Source organism: Theropithecus gelada, chromosome 1, assembly GCF_003255815.1.
Source record: "Theropithecus gelada isolate Dixy chromosome 1, Tgel_1.0, whole genome shotgun sequence".
NCBI lineage: Eukaryota > Metazoa > Chordata > Mammalia > Primates > Cercopithecidae > Theropithecus > Theropithecus gelada.
This window is the reverse complement of record NC_037668.1, coordinates 217,399,908-217,415,486: the sequence shown is the minus strand read 5'-3', so window position 1 is coordinate 217,415,486 and position 15,579 is coordinate 217,399,908. Positions and strand designations below refer to the sequence as shown.

The window sequence follows — 15,579 nt, the reverse complement described above, 5'->3', positions numbered from 1 at the left end:
AGACTACAGTATAGTGTAGTGTAAACATAACTTGTATATGCACTGGGACACCACAAAGTTAATGTGACTTGTTTTATTGCAATACTCTTGTGGTGGTGGTCTGGAACGAAACCTGAAGTATGCCTGTATGGGGGAGATAAAAAAGGCTATTTGGTTGAGACATGAAACATTGTTTCTTGAGAAGCCCAGGTCTATTGATATAGTGTAACCTTTCCTTCATTACAGGTCTGACCATGCTATTTGGTTGTCCCATGAATAATATTCATTTACTTATACAATCGCAAACACCAAATTAGTGTTCAGTTTTTAGAATTTATCAAAAGACAAAGCACCAAAGACTCAAGTATGGTTACAGAACAGACGGAAAATGTTAAAAAACTCTGTCATTGTAAAAGAAATGGTATAGTTGATGGATGTCAGCTGAAAGCATGTTATAGTTTAAAAAAAAAAAAAAAAAAAAAAAAAAAACAAGAAGAATGAATTGGCGGCCAGAGACAGAGGGTGATGGAGCCACCAGGGTTGCAAAGGCAGAAGTTGATGGAGCCACCATGGGCCTAGAGGATAGAAATGCAAATTACTGAGGATTAGTTATAGACCTTGAAATCAAATTTCCCCTGCTGGGTTTAGAACTTGCTTGGAATCAGTGATGTTTTTATTTCTTCCATCTTCTCCCTTTCTGAATTGGAATATCTATCCTAGGCCTTTCTACGATTGTGTTTTGGAAGCAGATAACTTGTTTTCTAGTGTGAGAGGTCCACAGATTTAGAGGAATTTTGTCCCAGGATGGATTATGTACAGAGTCTCACCCATTCCTGATTGGATGATAACACTTGGGACTTGTGAGCTGATGATACTTAAATGAGATTTTGGACTTAGACTGGATACTGTATTGGTTGAGACTTTTGAGACTTTTGGGGATATTGGGATGGGGTGAATGTTAGGATGGAATGAACTATAGTGGGTTGAGTGGTAGCCCCTAAAATAGTATGTTCACATCCTATTCCCTGGAACCTATTAACTCTTGATTTATTTGGAAAAAGGGTATATGCATATATAGTTATGCAGATAAAATTAAGTTAAGAATCTTAAGTAGATCATCCTCGATTATCCGGGAGGGACCTAAATCTAATGAGAAGCATCCTTGCTGGAGTGGTGCAGACAGAGATTTCACCTACACAGAGGAGAAGGTGACATAAAGGTGGCAGAGGTTGGAGTGATGCAGCTTCAAGCCAGGAAATGTCAAGGACTGCCAGCAGCTTCCAGAAACTAAGAGAAAGGCATGGAATGGATTCTTCTTCAGAGCCTCTGGAGGGATCGTGTCTCTGCCAGTCTTGATTTTGTACTTCTGGTCTCCAGAACTATGAGAAATTTTTTGTGATTTTTTTGTTTTGTTTTTTGAAATGGAGTTTCGCTCTTATTGCCCGGGCTGGAGTTCAATGGCACGATCTTGGCTCACTGCAACCTCTGCCTCCTGGATTCAAGGGATTCTGCTGCCTCAGCCTCCTGAGTAGCTGGGATTACAGGCGTGTGCCACCGGGCCTGGCTAATTTTGTATTTTTAGTAGAGATGGGGTTTCTCCATGTTGGTCAGGCTGGTCTCAAACTCCCGACCTCAGGCCATCTGCCCACCTCAGCCTCCCAAAGTGCTGGGATTACAGGTGTGAGCCACCACGCATGGCCAATTTTTTGTTGTTTTAAGCCATCAAGTTTTGGTGGTATTTTGTTATAGAGGCCACAGGAAATGAATACAGTCAGGTACCCAGAAATGTGAACTTTTCCACCTTTGGAAGGGATATCTGAATCAGATTGCCTGCAGTAATAGTAGTCTACTAAGTGCCTCTTCCCCAGTGCCTTCATACTCTTTCAGAGTTGAATTGCATGGTTACCGAGCTAGAGGACTCTCTTGACTACTAGGCAGTGCAGGTTCATTCACTGTCAGCTCCACATGGGGTGAAGGCACAGTCCATCCCATTAGGCCCTTAGGAGTTCTGGAATAATGTTTGAAAAGTCTAATTAGAGTTTCTTGCTTAGGGATCATTCCTGCTTTGGGCATCCACAATTGTCTTGCCACTCGCAGGACCACTGTATTATGTAGGAGAAAGGAAAGTTGAGGTGATGTAGCTAAGAATTCTGTAGTGATAACATCATGCTCCTCCACCCCTTCTTCCCCATGTCCAGAAAAGTGGAGGAATCTATGGAGCGGGGACCTTCCTTTAGCCATCCTCAGGTTGAGTGTGAGCATACATTTGTGAAGCGTACATTTGTTTAGCCAACAAATGTTTCTATTTCCCATTCCTATTCTCTATCAGACTGTTACTCTGAGGATGATATCTGACATGATACGTCTATTTGATACGATAACCTCTTTGCTTGTTTTTGGATAGTATGGGCTATAAAGTATGTTCTTTGGTCTGAAGACATGTAACTTGGTGGGGGCGCAGTACCTTCTGTTCCAGTCATCTTACAGTATTTTGAGCTTTTGTATCTACCATTGGTTTTGCAAAGCTCAATCTAGTGTAAATGTCTATTTCCAAGAATGACCATTTATAGTCTCCTGGGGATAGTGGCAGTAGCTCAGTGTAGTGTACTTGCCAACTATGTATGGGAGTGGGGGGACTTTTTTCTTGGGAATATATGCCATAGTCATCTGCAGTCTCTCTCTCCCTTTCTGGCAGACAGGATGGCTCTTTCTGGAATTTTGTGCATCAGAGGGTACAAGAGGAATACATCACTGGCCAGCCCATCTCTGCATTGCTGCATATCTCCCATATCTACTCATTTTGGGGACCCAGATAGCCACCTCAGACAAGCATGCTGGGACATCCACTTGCTGGTTCCAATCATCTCCTGATCCTGAAAGAAGTTGTTTTGATGACCATCAGCATGTCCTACTTTAATTCACTCCTTAAATTCCCATAATGCTTCTCATAGAGCCATGCCTCATTAGTAATCCATCCATTTATTATTTATTTTATTTATTTATCTATTTTGAGATGGGGTTTCGCTCTTGTTGCCCAGGCTGGAATGCAGTGACGCAAACTCAGCTCACTGCAACCTCCACCTCCCAGGTTCAAGAGATTCTCCTATTAATAATCCATCCATTTATTATTTATTTTATTTATTTATCTATTTTGAGATGGGATTTCGCTCTTGTTGCCCAGGCTGGAATGCAGTGACACAAACTCAGCTCACTGCGACCTCCGCCTCCCAGGTTCAAGAGATTCTCTTGCCTCAGCCTCCCAAGTAGCTGAGATTACAGGCATTCACCACCACACCTGGCTAACTTTTTGTGTTTAGTAGAGACGGGGTTTCACCATGTTGGTCAGGCTGGTCTCAAACTCCTGACCTCAGGTGATCCACCTGCCTCAGCCTCCCAAAGTGCTGGGATTACAGGCATGAGCCACCATGCCTGGCACATGCATTTAATAGTCTAGTTTTCCACTGCCTATCAGCCTGACCATATGGTCAGGCAAATGGCCACAGCCCATTCATGGGTGTACATCCACACATCAGGGTTATGTTTGTTTAGTTCTTCCATCATTGCAAGGAAAACAGTGTACAGCTGAGCCCTTTGAGCTGATTTGTTCTTTGATCAGTTTCACATCAGTCAGTCATAGTGTGACAGCCTTCCAAGCAGGATGTTGGCTGATCACCTTTGAACTGCCATCATCTGGAAAACAAACCACTTTTTGGTGGTCAGTGAGAGCTCTTTGTGAGACACTAACATTTGAAAAGTAGGATGTGGCAATAGGATCTGGTAGCTTCACAGATGGTTCCAAAGTTGGTCTAGAAGAAAAGAGGAGGCCAAGCGTGATGACTCATGGCTATAATCTCAACACTTTGGGAGGCCAAGGCAGGAGAATCGCTTGAGTCTAGGAGTTCAGACTCAGCCTGGGCAACATAGTGAGACCCTCATCTCTAGAAAAAATACAAATTATCCAGGTGTGGTGGCATGCACCTGGTAATACTAGCTACTCAGTTGGCTGAGATGTGGGATTGCTTGAGCCTGGGAGGTCAAGACTGCAGTGAGTTGTGATTGCCCCCACTGTATTCAGAGTGGGTGATACAAAGTGAGACCCTGTCTTTAAAAAAAAAAAAAAAAAAAAAAGGTTTTCTTCTATCGAATATGGTAAGTATCTTCTTGCATTCCTTAGCACATTCCTGTTAAGCCATTTTCATTTTGTTATAGGTACTCGTTAGAGTGTTTCTCTGACATTACCCAAGACATGGGTATTTTAAGTTTTAGGATTATGTTATATCCTTTAGTCATAAAGACAGTTTCAGTTAATGCCCAGTAGCATCGTCTCTCTAATGATGTGTTCTCTTTTATCATCTCTCTAATGATGTGTTCTATACTTTCTTGGCTGGCCCACGATCCCAGTGGTTGCTGCTGGACAGCATTCATGGGCTTTTTGCCATAAGCTCCAGTCTGTTTAAGTATGAGTTGCAGATACTTCTAAAATCATATCTGAGTGTATATCATAAGGACCCAAAGGCATTAATTGATCCACTGCAACTTAGATAATAGCCTGCTGTAGTTTAGGTCTCCATTCATGTGTGTCCTTTAAGGTAGTTTTACGGATTGAATTTAGCACTAGTCCCCAGATACAGAATTTTTCTTCTGCAAAACTCAAACAAACCAGGTGCAGTGGATGCTTCTTGCTTACTTTCATGGTTATGTAATAACAGCTATTTAATTTTAGATGCCTGTAGAATGTTATGGGTGGTTCCTGCCCAGGTTATTCGTAAGAATTTCAGTTTGGTAGACCCTGGGGTATTTGCTGGATTTATCCTCTAGCCTGTGGTATTCCTGTGAGCCACCACTATTTTCAGGTCAGCCCTAGCTTGTTCTTAGGTTTCCGGTACTGTCATCATGTCATCACTGTAGTATATTATTGTATTCTGGACCTGTATCAAGTCAAAATCCCTTCAAAACAAATTATAATAGTAAGCTGATGAATGCAGATAAACCTGTAGCAGTGCCGTAAGTGTAAATTGGGATCATTCCCACTTGAAGGCAAAGTGCAGTTGGTTTTTTCCTGAGATTGGGACCAAGAAAAAGTATTGGCACAGCAATCAGTCTCTCTCTCTCTCTCTCTCTCTTTTTTAAATTGAAACAGGGTCTCACTTTGTTACCCAGGCTAGTCTCGAACTCCTGGACTCAAGTGATCCTCCTGCCTTGGCCTCCCAAAGTGCTGGGATTACAGGTGTGAGCCACTATGTCTGGCTGAGTATGTCTCTTTTAGGTTGTTTTATTTTGAGAACTTCTGAAACCATGTCAGAGACTGCTGATGCTGTAGATGACACTACATTATTCAAGTCTTGATTATCTGCTGTGAGTTTTCATGAGTCATTCACCTTTTTCATGCACGACACAGAGAATTTGTTGGTAATAGCACTCCAGTGTTGAACGTGTTGTTAATTAATGTGCTAAATCTCTTTTGGTCAACCATGATACTGTTTCAAATTAACAACCTATGTGAGCTGGGGAAGTTCCATAGATTCTCATTTAGCATGTTCTGACTGAAGGGAAAACTAGCAAGCTTTCTGCAGTATAGTAGCTGAAGCTTTCCCTGGTCTGAATAATATCCTTCCCCAAAACATACTCAGGTAATGTGGATGCAAGTACTTCACATGATTCATTCAAACATACTAATTTTCATCCAAATTTTAATTTAATCCTGTCAACCATTTCATCTTCATATCCTGTCTTTCTAATTATTGCCCCTGCTAGGACTTTACCAATAGGTTTTGGAATCAGAGGCACTGAATTTTGTGTCAGGAACCCCTGGAAGCTTTCCTTTTTACCTTCTATTGTACCTACAGGTGTGCTTATGGCCTTCAGTTCCTACTTGGAGATTACTTTAAAAAAAAACCCTGGTTCTTTGTCAGTCCTCATCCTGATTAATTTGGTAGCCCATCATCTCTGATGATTTGAACTGAGGTTCTTCATTGTCATTTTTGCCTCCCAGCTTGGTGCATTGCTTGAAATTAGGGTACATAGAATGTGTTTGTTTAGGGCCCTTCAGTGTTGGGGGACTAAGAAGAGCTCCCATTGGTAAGCCTAACTTCTGATAATGCAGCATTAAGACCTTTGTGTTAACATCAGTGTCCGTTTTATTCATCCCATCTCTTAGTAACCGTTTAAAATTTCATCCTGCTTGGGACTTCCTTGACTGTCTGTTTTGTCTTTACCCATTCACTTGTGATTCAGTCTTATTTTCTTAGCATCTGTAAGACCCATAGTAAGAAGCTGAGACAACAAATCCAACACATTTCTTGGATCATTGATAGATTTTGCAGCAGTTATATCAGATGCCATCATAGAGGGGCCCTTTTAGTCACAGTATTTACCATGATCTAAAGGGCATATTAAGGATGAACAAACATCTTGATGACCATGAAGTTAATCCAGCATGGTTTGCGTATGCAGCTTATCAGCTATGTCATGTATGGAGTGCCACTTGGCATTTAAAGGAGGGGAAGGACCATTTCCCTTTTCAGGGTAAACAAATTTTACAATGGCTTTTACCCAGTCCACCAGACTAGCTGTCCCTTTAGGAACAATCTGTTGTGTGTTTGGATCATGTACAACCATCTATGATTGTTCAGTAGTAAGTTGTGGTTCCTGCATCAACCGCAAGTAGACTTCTTCATTCTGCAACATTCAGAATCAAAGATACTGCTTCCAAGTTAGTCACTCTCACGATCTATTTTCTTAATTGTTTTTCAGGAACCCGATGAATACCAATTCACAAGGCGAGATAGCTCCTTCACACATAACCCCTGCTTCCAGTAGTATCATGGTTTTGTCACCCACCATTTGGACAATGTTCCTGGTGGTCAAAGGCCATAGAAATGCTGTCTGGTTTTTTTTCCAGCATAATTTTCCACTGGGTTGTATCCTGGAGGCTAACAGTCATAACTCAGCTTAACCAAAATCTGAGCTTTTTGAGCATCAGGATTTCCTTAACACTCTCTTTTACTTTCATTTTAGCTGTTTTAAAATACGGCACACTGGGCCAGGCGCAGTGGCTCACATTTGTAATCCCAGCACATTGGGAGGCTAAGACGGGTGGATCACTCAAGGCCAGGAGTTTGAGACCAGCCTGGCCAACATGGTGAAACTCTGTCTCTACTAAAAATAGAGAAAACTAGCTTGGCTTGGTGGCGTGCGCCTGTAATCCCAGCTACTTGAGGGGCTGAGGCAGGAGAATCACTGGAACCCGGGAGGGAGAGGTTGCAGTGATCCGAGATCATGCCACTGCACTCCAGCCTGGGAGACAGAGCGAGACTCCCTCTCAAAGAAAAAAAAAAAAACAGACTGCAGTGGCAATAAGACCAGAAGCTCCTCACTTCTGTCTCTAAAGTGGGGAAAGGGCAAGGATGGAGGAGGCTTTCTGTAATACTTGGAAGCTGGCCGACAGAACTTTGATGAGTACATGAAGAAGGCTCTAGGCATGGGCTTTGTCACTAGGCAGGTGGGAAATGTGAACAAACCAACAGTAATTATCAGTCAAGAAGGAGACAAAAGGTGGTGATCAGGATTCGAAGTATGTTCAAGAACACAGAAGTTAGTTTCCATCTGGGAGAAGAGTTTGATAAAACCACTACAGATGACAGAAACTGCAAGTTTGTTGTTAGTCTGGATAGAGACAAACTCATTCACATACAGAAATGGGATGACAAAGAAACATATTTTATAAGAGAAGTTAAGTATGGTGAAATGGTTATGACTTAACTTTTGGTGATGATGTGGTTGCCGTTCACTATAAGAAGGCATAAAAATGTTCATGGTCTGGGGCTGGAAGAGCTCTTTTCCTATTTACTCAAGTCTTAGTGCTCTCTTGCTGTTACAGTATGGTTGATTAGATGGTTATTCTTGGTGTGGAGGTGGAAAATGGTGATTTAAGAGTTTGTTATTCCAAGCAGCCTAATTTTAACCTGGAAGTTTATCATGTTTTATAATTAAATTTTTGTCTTTAAAAAAAAGTGGATACATTTTATAATTTCCTTTGAAATGCAAATCAAATTGGAACAAAAATCTTACATGTGGGGAAAAAAATACAGGTTACCAGTGGATTGTGTATTTAGCTTGTTTCTCATCATTTTGCATTTCTTTGTGTATCCCGTGATCTAAGTCCTTGAGATTTTGGTGTGTCATTTCTAAATTCCATTGACAACTCCGTCTCATGCCATTGGTGACTGTATACCCATTTAGGCATCAGAGTTTATCATTGTCTGCCCTGTCATTCTTCCTTTTTCGAAACAATGTTTTTGCCGTGCTTTAATGAGTCCTACTTATGATGCCAACTGTGTCAGCTGACCCTAGGACCACTCTCAGGCTCAGTGAGTCATGACTCACAAGACTCAGAAAAGACTCATGGTTATTATTTATGATAGTGAAAAGGTACAGATTAAAATCAGCAAAGGGAAAACCACATGGGGCAAAATCCTGGAGAAACCAAGTGCAAGCTTTAAGGTATCTTCTTCCAGTGGAGTCACATGGATGATGTAGTGAAGTCAAGGGTCTCCAGAGAGACCCAATCAGATACATATACATATATGAGAGAGGATTCACTGAGAAATTGGCTTATGTGATCATGGAGGCTGAAAATTCCCCAGACAGGCCATCTGGAAGCTGGAGACCTTGGGATGCTGGTAACGTATCTCAGTCCAAGTTCCAAAACCTCAGAACCTGGGAAGCTGATAGTGTAATTCTTACTCTGAGGCTGGGAACCTGGGTTTTGGTGGGAAACTATGGAGTTGCTGGTATAAATCCTGGAGTCCAAATGTCAGAGAGCCTAGAGTTCTGGTGTCCAAGGACAGGAGAAGAAGAGTGTCCAGTTCCAGGAGAGCACCTTTTCTTTGCTTTTTTAGTCCCTATTTGGGTCCCTAGTTGATTGGATGGTGTCTGCTAACATTGTGGGTGAATATTCCTCACTCAGTCCATCAATTCACATTCCAGTCTCCTCTGGAAACACAGACACATCTGTTAGTAATGCTTTACCAGTTCTCTAGGTATTCCTTAATCCAGTCAAGTTGACACATAAAATTAACTATCACAGATGCACTTACTTCTCCCAGCTGTGAAGTGTTGTCAACTAAAGAAGCTTACCTGAGCCTTGGTGTCCAGGGTTTTTATTGGAAGTCAGTCACATAGGCAAGCAGTAGCTGCATGACTGCCCTGAGATGCTCAGATTCCAACCTCTCAGAGCAAAATCAGGCACGAAGTGTTAAACATGCATCCTGTTGTTAGCATAAACTATCTAGTCAAACTGGTACCATGTGGCCCAAGAACTCCAGCATACAAAAATACGCTGACCAGGCAGAATATTTCAGAGGCTCAGAATTCATTTCCCAGGAGTTGGCCAAGGGCCAATTCTGAAGACTGACTTTTCTGGGAATATGTAGAGTTTGGGCAACCCAGACCTGATGTGTTACCCTTTTTCTGCCATTAAAATAACAGCCCAGTGCGTTTGCTTGATTACTGGCATCTCTTTTTCCTTGGACTCAAGTTCTTACTGGTGAATCTTAACCAAAATCTCTTAACGTGATCAGCCAGTTACTTTGTTCTCTTCTTTTGTAATCTTTTGAACCTGCATATTAAACATTGCATCAATGATTGTAGTTTATTGTAAGAAGCAGATAATGGTTTGATCTGCTATACCTTCATCAACTGTCATTGTTCTATTGGGAGTATGATTTCATTGATTTATGTTCTAGAATTATTTCATGCAGTTCGTGTAGCTTCTTTTCTTCAGCAGCATGTAACAAGATCATTCATTATTTACTAGTTCATTCACTCATTATTTCAATAAATATATGTCAAACACCTAGTTATTTGCTAGGTACTGCTCTAGGCACTGGGACCATTTGAAAGAATACAACTGACAAACTCCTCTCCTGTGGGAAATTATATTCAAGTCAGGAATTAGAGAATAAATAATACACGTGATAAATAAATAAACCATAGAGTATGTAAGAAACTAATCCACACTACAGAGAAAACTGGAGTAGGGAAATAAGGAATAATGATGGTAGTGATTTTTGGGACTTAATGCAGTTTTAAATAGAATGATTATGGAAGGGCTCACTGAAAGGTGAAATTTCAGCAAGCTTTTGAAGGAGATCAGGAAGCAAGTCCTTTAGATATTTTGAAGGAAGAATGTTCCAGCAGGGGGAAATAGCAATTGAGAAGGCCCTGAGGAAGGGAGCTTACTTAGCACATTCTAACATATTCTTTGAATAGCTAGGAGTCTAGCATGGTGTGGAACAAGAATGGTATAGGATTGTTTGTAAGGATATTGGGTTTTACTGTAAATCAAATGGGAAGCCTTTGGAAATTTTTATGCTGTGTAGTTACACAACCTAGTTTTCAGTATCATTTTGGCTGCAGTGTTGACAATAGACTGTGGATTGGAAGCAGATAGTTTGCTAATTACAGCAGTAATCTAGATAATTGATGATAGTGGCTTGTACTAGGGTAGTAGCAGTGGAGGTAGTGATGATAATGAGATCTTGGGTGTATTTTGATGAAGAACCAACAGGATTGCCTGACAGATTGAATGTAGAGTATGGGTGGAAAAAAAAAGGAGTTGGAGATCTTTGTTAAGACGTTTGGTCTAAGCAACTGAAAGCACGGTGTTGGCATTCACTGCAATGAAGTTGATTGCAGAAGAAACTTTTTGAAGGGAGATTTGGAATTAGGTTTTAGACATGTCAGATTTGCTGTTTTCGTTAGATACTCCAGTTTATGTCATTGATTATACATCCATGCCAAATAGGCATTTCTTGAGTTTAGGAAAGAAGTCTAAATTTGAGGTATAAATTTGGTAGTCTGTCAGCATATATCCTGTATTAGAGCCATAGTCTGAATGAGTTCACCAAAGGAAGAGTGTACCCAGTGAAGAGAATTCTGAGGACTGAGCCCTGGAGATGCTTACAGAATAAGAGTTTCAGAGCAAAGGAAGCAGCAGTTGAGACTGAGGAAAGACAGTCACTGAAGAGGAGGAAAATGAAGAGATTAGGATGTCCTGGGACCCAAGAGAAGAACATGTTTTCAGGAGGAAGGAGGGATCAAATGTGTTAAATGTTATATTTATGGCTTCTCTTCTCAGTAGGAAGTAAGATCGCATTTTGAAAGTGGGAACGAGTGAGGTTGAGATAAAGAGAGACAAATAAATGAAAAGCTTCTGTGCTTGGAAGTCAGCACAGCCCTGGGTTCTAGTCTTAGCTTAGTAGCTTGACTAGGTAAGGGTTAGTGTGTACATTTAAGTATACATACCAGGCAAGGGAGAAGGCCTGGGAAATATTTGAAACAACCATCCTGAGAAAATGAAAAATGACCTCAAGTAGCAATGGATGAAAGAGGCCTCAGAAGATTCAACTGAGATTGGTGGGAGATTCTAATAGTGTTAGTCAATATGTTTGTGTAAATTTATCTTTAGATGTGAACTACAGAGTTAAGAGGGTAGAGGTGAACTTGTCCCAATACTGCGAATGAGAGAGTCAGAAGAAAGACTGGAGTCCAAAGTGATTATATCATGATGGAAGTCAAAGGAGTTCATGTAGCCCTCCATCTAAGGAATATTTGGAACAGGAGCATCAAGAACAAAGTATCAAACACAATGCTCGAGAAAGGTGCAATAATGTTTGTAGTTAACAAAGAACAGTGGTGCTTTCATCTTCTCCATCAAGGTGAGAAGTCTTCGAAAAAGGAATAGAAATCAAGGAACAGAAAACAGTCTGACAGTTGGTGAATGGAAGAAGTATTAGAAGTCATTATCTGGGCCAGTACTCAAGTTTTCAAGAAACAAAAGTTAGAATCCAAAATTGAGAGCTTGATAAGTGTGACATCTCTCCTCTGGTGGGGAAAAAAAGTATAGGTTGCTAACATATGGCTTGTTGAGACAGTGGAAAAGTAAATAATAATCACTGGTAATCATTGTAGTTTAATTTGTAAAAGTGTGTCATATCATCAGGGAAATGCAAATCAAAACCACAATGTGATATCATCTGTATTAGTTCATTCTCACACTGCTATAAAGAACTGCCCAAGACTGGGTGGTTTATAAAGAAAAGAGGTTTAATTGACTCACAGTTCTGCATGGCCGGGGAGGCCTCAGGAAACGTACAGTCATGGTGGAAGGGGGAAGAGGCATGTCTTACGTGGTGTCAGGCGAAGAAAGAGCGAGTGCGTGAAGGAAAAACTGTCAGACACTTATAACACCATCAGATCTCCTGAGAATTCACTCACTGTCACAAGAACAGCCTGGGGGACACTGCCCCCCTGATCCAGTCACCTCCCAGAAGGTCTCTCCCTCAACATTTAGGGATTATGAGGATTACAATTCAAGATGAGACTTGGGTGGGGACCTGAGCATATCATCATCTCACCCCAGTTACAATGACTTTTATCCAAAAAAACCAAAAAATCACGGATGCTAAAATGAACTCTCCTATGCTGTTGGTGGGAATGTAAATCAGTATAGCAGCTATAGAAAACTATATGAAAGTTCCTCAAAAACTAAAAATAGAACTACCATATATATCTCCAAAACAAAATCATGATATCGAGGAGACATCTACACCCTTGGGTTTATTGCAGCACTGTTCACAACAGCCAAAATATGTGATCAACCTAAGTGCCCATCAATGACTGAAAGGATAAATGTGATAAACATACAGAGTGGAATATTATTTAGCCATAAAAAGAATGTAATCATGTCACTTGCAGCAACATTGATGGAAATGGAACCCATTATGTTAAATAAGCCAGGCACAGAAAGACAAGTATTGCACATTCTTGTTCTTATGTGGGAGCTAAAAAATGGGATTGCATCAAGGTAGACAGTAGATTGGTTGTTCCTAGAGGCTGGGAATGGCAGAGGGATGGGGAGATGAAGTTGATTAATAGGTACAGAAGTACAGTTCTAATAAGACCTAGTGTTAGATAGTTCAGTAGGGTGACTATAGTTAACAACCATCTACTGTGTATTTAAAAATAGCTGGAAGAGAAGAATTTGAATGTCTCCAGCATAAAGAAAAGTTAAAGGTTTGAGGTGATGAATATCCCCATTACCCTGATTTGGTCATTACACATGTGGAATGTGTCAAAACAACATAAAACAACTCCGAAATGTATACAACTATTGTGTATCAAAAAATATGTGCCAAAGTAACGCTTCTCTACCCTCTTCCTCCTGTTTCTCCCACCTGATTCCTGTCTTCCTCTAGGTCTCAAGTATAGCTCTGGGTGGATGAAGGAAATGGTTTAGACAGAATGTGTCTTGATTTCAACTAGATTTGTGGTCAATTTGGGAGAAAATAATGTGAGCAGAGTACCTAGTGAAGTAGATAGTAGGTTGTTTGAAGATGGGAGGCAGTTTTTTGAAGTAGAAATGACCTTTAATGTTGAACTTAGATGTGGAATCAGTTGGTGCAGGGATTAAAGGAGATGACACTCATGGTGTTCTTGATAATTAAGAGTAGAAATTTTCTTTTTCTCCTCTTCTTTGCCATCTCCTACACCTCATTCCCTCAAATAACCTAACTACCACAAAACATTGAGAGGGTCAAATGAAAGGAGAACTTTATATCATGTGTAGTAGAGGGTGAATGATAAATTGGAGAGGATTGGGAAAATAAATATTAAAAGGAAGACTATTCCTCTGCCTCAAGAAATAAAATCCCATTTCCCCTAATGCTTCTTTCCATGAAAGAAATTAGATTTAAAAGTTCATTATTTAGTATTTTATCATGGATAATATATGTAAATTTGTATTTCAAAAGCTTTTCCATGAAAAAATATTGTATACCCAAGCATTGCTAGAACTCTTTATAATTATGATCAACAAATGGATTTTTTGAAAGGCATCACATTGTTTTAGTCACTGTTTTACTACTATTATTTTTAACTTTTTGTTTTGACATGTTGCTTTTAACAGTAATTAAAAATTATTGGCATCTGTGTTTACTTTTTAGCTTGCGCATACCTTATCTTCATAGCAGAAACTAATTAGTATGTGAAATACAGTACCATTAAATGTGCATTAATGGGAAGAAATTCTAATCTGATCAGCTGTAAAATATATTAGAAAATACATTTTGATATGTACATGGTGTTCATTCCAGTTCCATTCTCATAACAAAGAAATACCGTTTTTGCTTTTGCCTCCATACGTCTTTACGTGGTTCCTTGCATGTGGTCAGATTACAAATTTGGGGGGTAAAAAAGTCTTCCCTTATGAAACTTACTAAGTGATTTAGAGAAATAACTATTATGTGTGATAAGGCTGTTTTAACAAAATAGAATGTAATACCTCACTGACATTTTTCAAGGCACTAGAATATCTTTTCTACTTCCAAATAAATTTCATACATACTTTTCCTTAGTCTTTTCCTAATTTATTGACCCAGATTACTTAACATCTTAAACCATAACATGTAAATGTTATCTTCTGTGAATTTCTTTCTGAACTGCCTATACAAATTTCTATGATTCACTCTCATGTTGGAGGCATATAACTTTTATATTATTACTGTTAACTTGATATCTCAAAACTATCCCCTTTTTCTTGTTCCTGCTGCCACCATAGTAGTCCAAGCCATCCTCACTTCTCTCTTGGGGTACTGTAATACTTTCCTAATTGATCCTTCTTAGAAGAACATGAATAGACTTTTACAAACATGTCACCCACACCCCATCACTTTCTCCATGTCCCACACCATCACAATACCCAACTTACACTCTTCCAATAGCGTTGGTTTTCCCTTACAGCCCCATTGACAATAGTGGATAACCTCCACTTTTTCCTTAATACCACTTATCAGAAGGAGTAATTGTTTAAGTTGGATAATTTACTTGTTTGTGTTTTCCACTAGCCTGTGAACTCCATGAGCAATGGACTCTTATCTTTTTATTAAGTTACTTTATACCAGCACTTTTCTTAGCAATTAGTGAGTGCACATCAGCAGTTGTTTTTTTTTTTTTTAAGTGAATGGACTTGGTTCAGTATATCACAAAATAGCCACTTGTATAATGCTTAATCATGTATTTCATACTCCCTCTGTGATGCTCACTGACAGTAGTATCCCCTTCTCTGGTGTTTCCCGTTAACACTGATCACCATGTAGGTAGAATTAAAGCTCCATGAGAGCAGCGAATTTTGTCTGTTTTTTCAGTGTCCTGTCTCTGATATGCAGATGAATACCCAGGAAATACTCGTTGCATATGTGTTGAAGGAGTTGGGTGGGTGGCTGGGTGGCTGGATGGATGAATGGATGAATGAACTCTTGCACACTTGACATCTTGGAATTCTTTCCTATGATACACAATTCAGTTCAATAGACATGTATTAAGTATCTGCTGTATGCTTACCATCATGTTAAGCACAGTATATATGGAAATCAGTAAGTTCTGGTGTCATTTCTGCTTCTGATTTATTTTGTTTTGCAATGTTTGCTATTCTAATTAACTTACGAACTATAGTACGATATGACAGTGGCTTTCAAATTGAGCACTTAAAACTGACTCCTATAAAACAACTAAGACTGAGATGATTTCATGTTTATACTT

General features: G+C 39.9%; 1 protein-coding gene and 1 pseudogene across 2 annotated transcripts in view; both read left to right on the top strand.

Annotated features, from left to right (window-relative positions):
- The window catches only part of AKT3 (AKT serine/threonine kinase 3), a 361,197-nt gene that overhangs the window by 223,416 nt on the left and 122,202 nt on the right, over window positions 1-15,579 (top strand). The window lies entirely within an intron of this gene.
- Window positions 7,386-7,784, top strand: LOC112609306 (annotated as a pseudogene).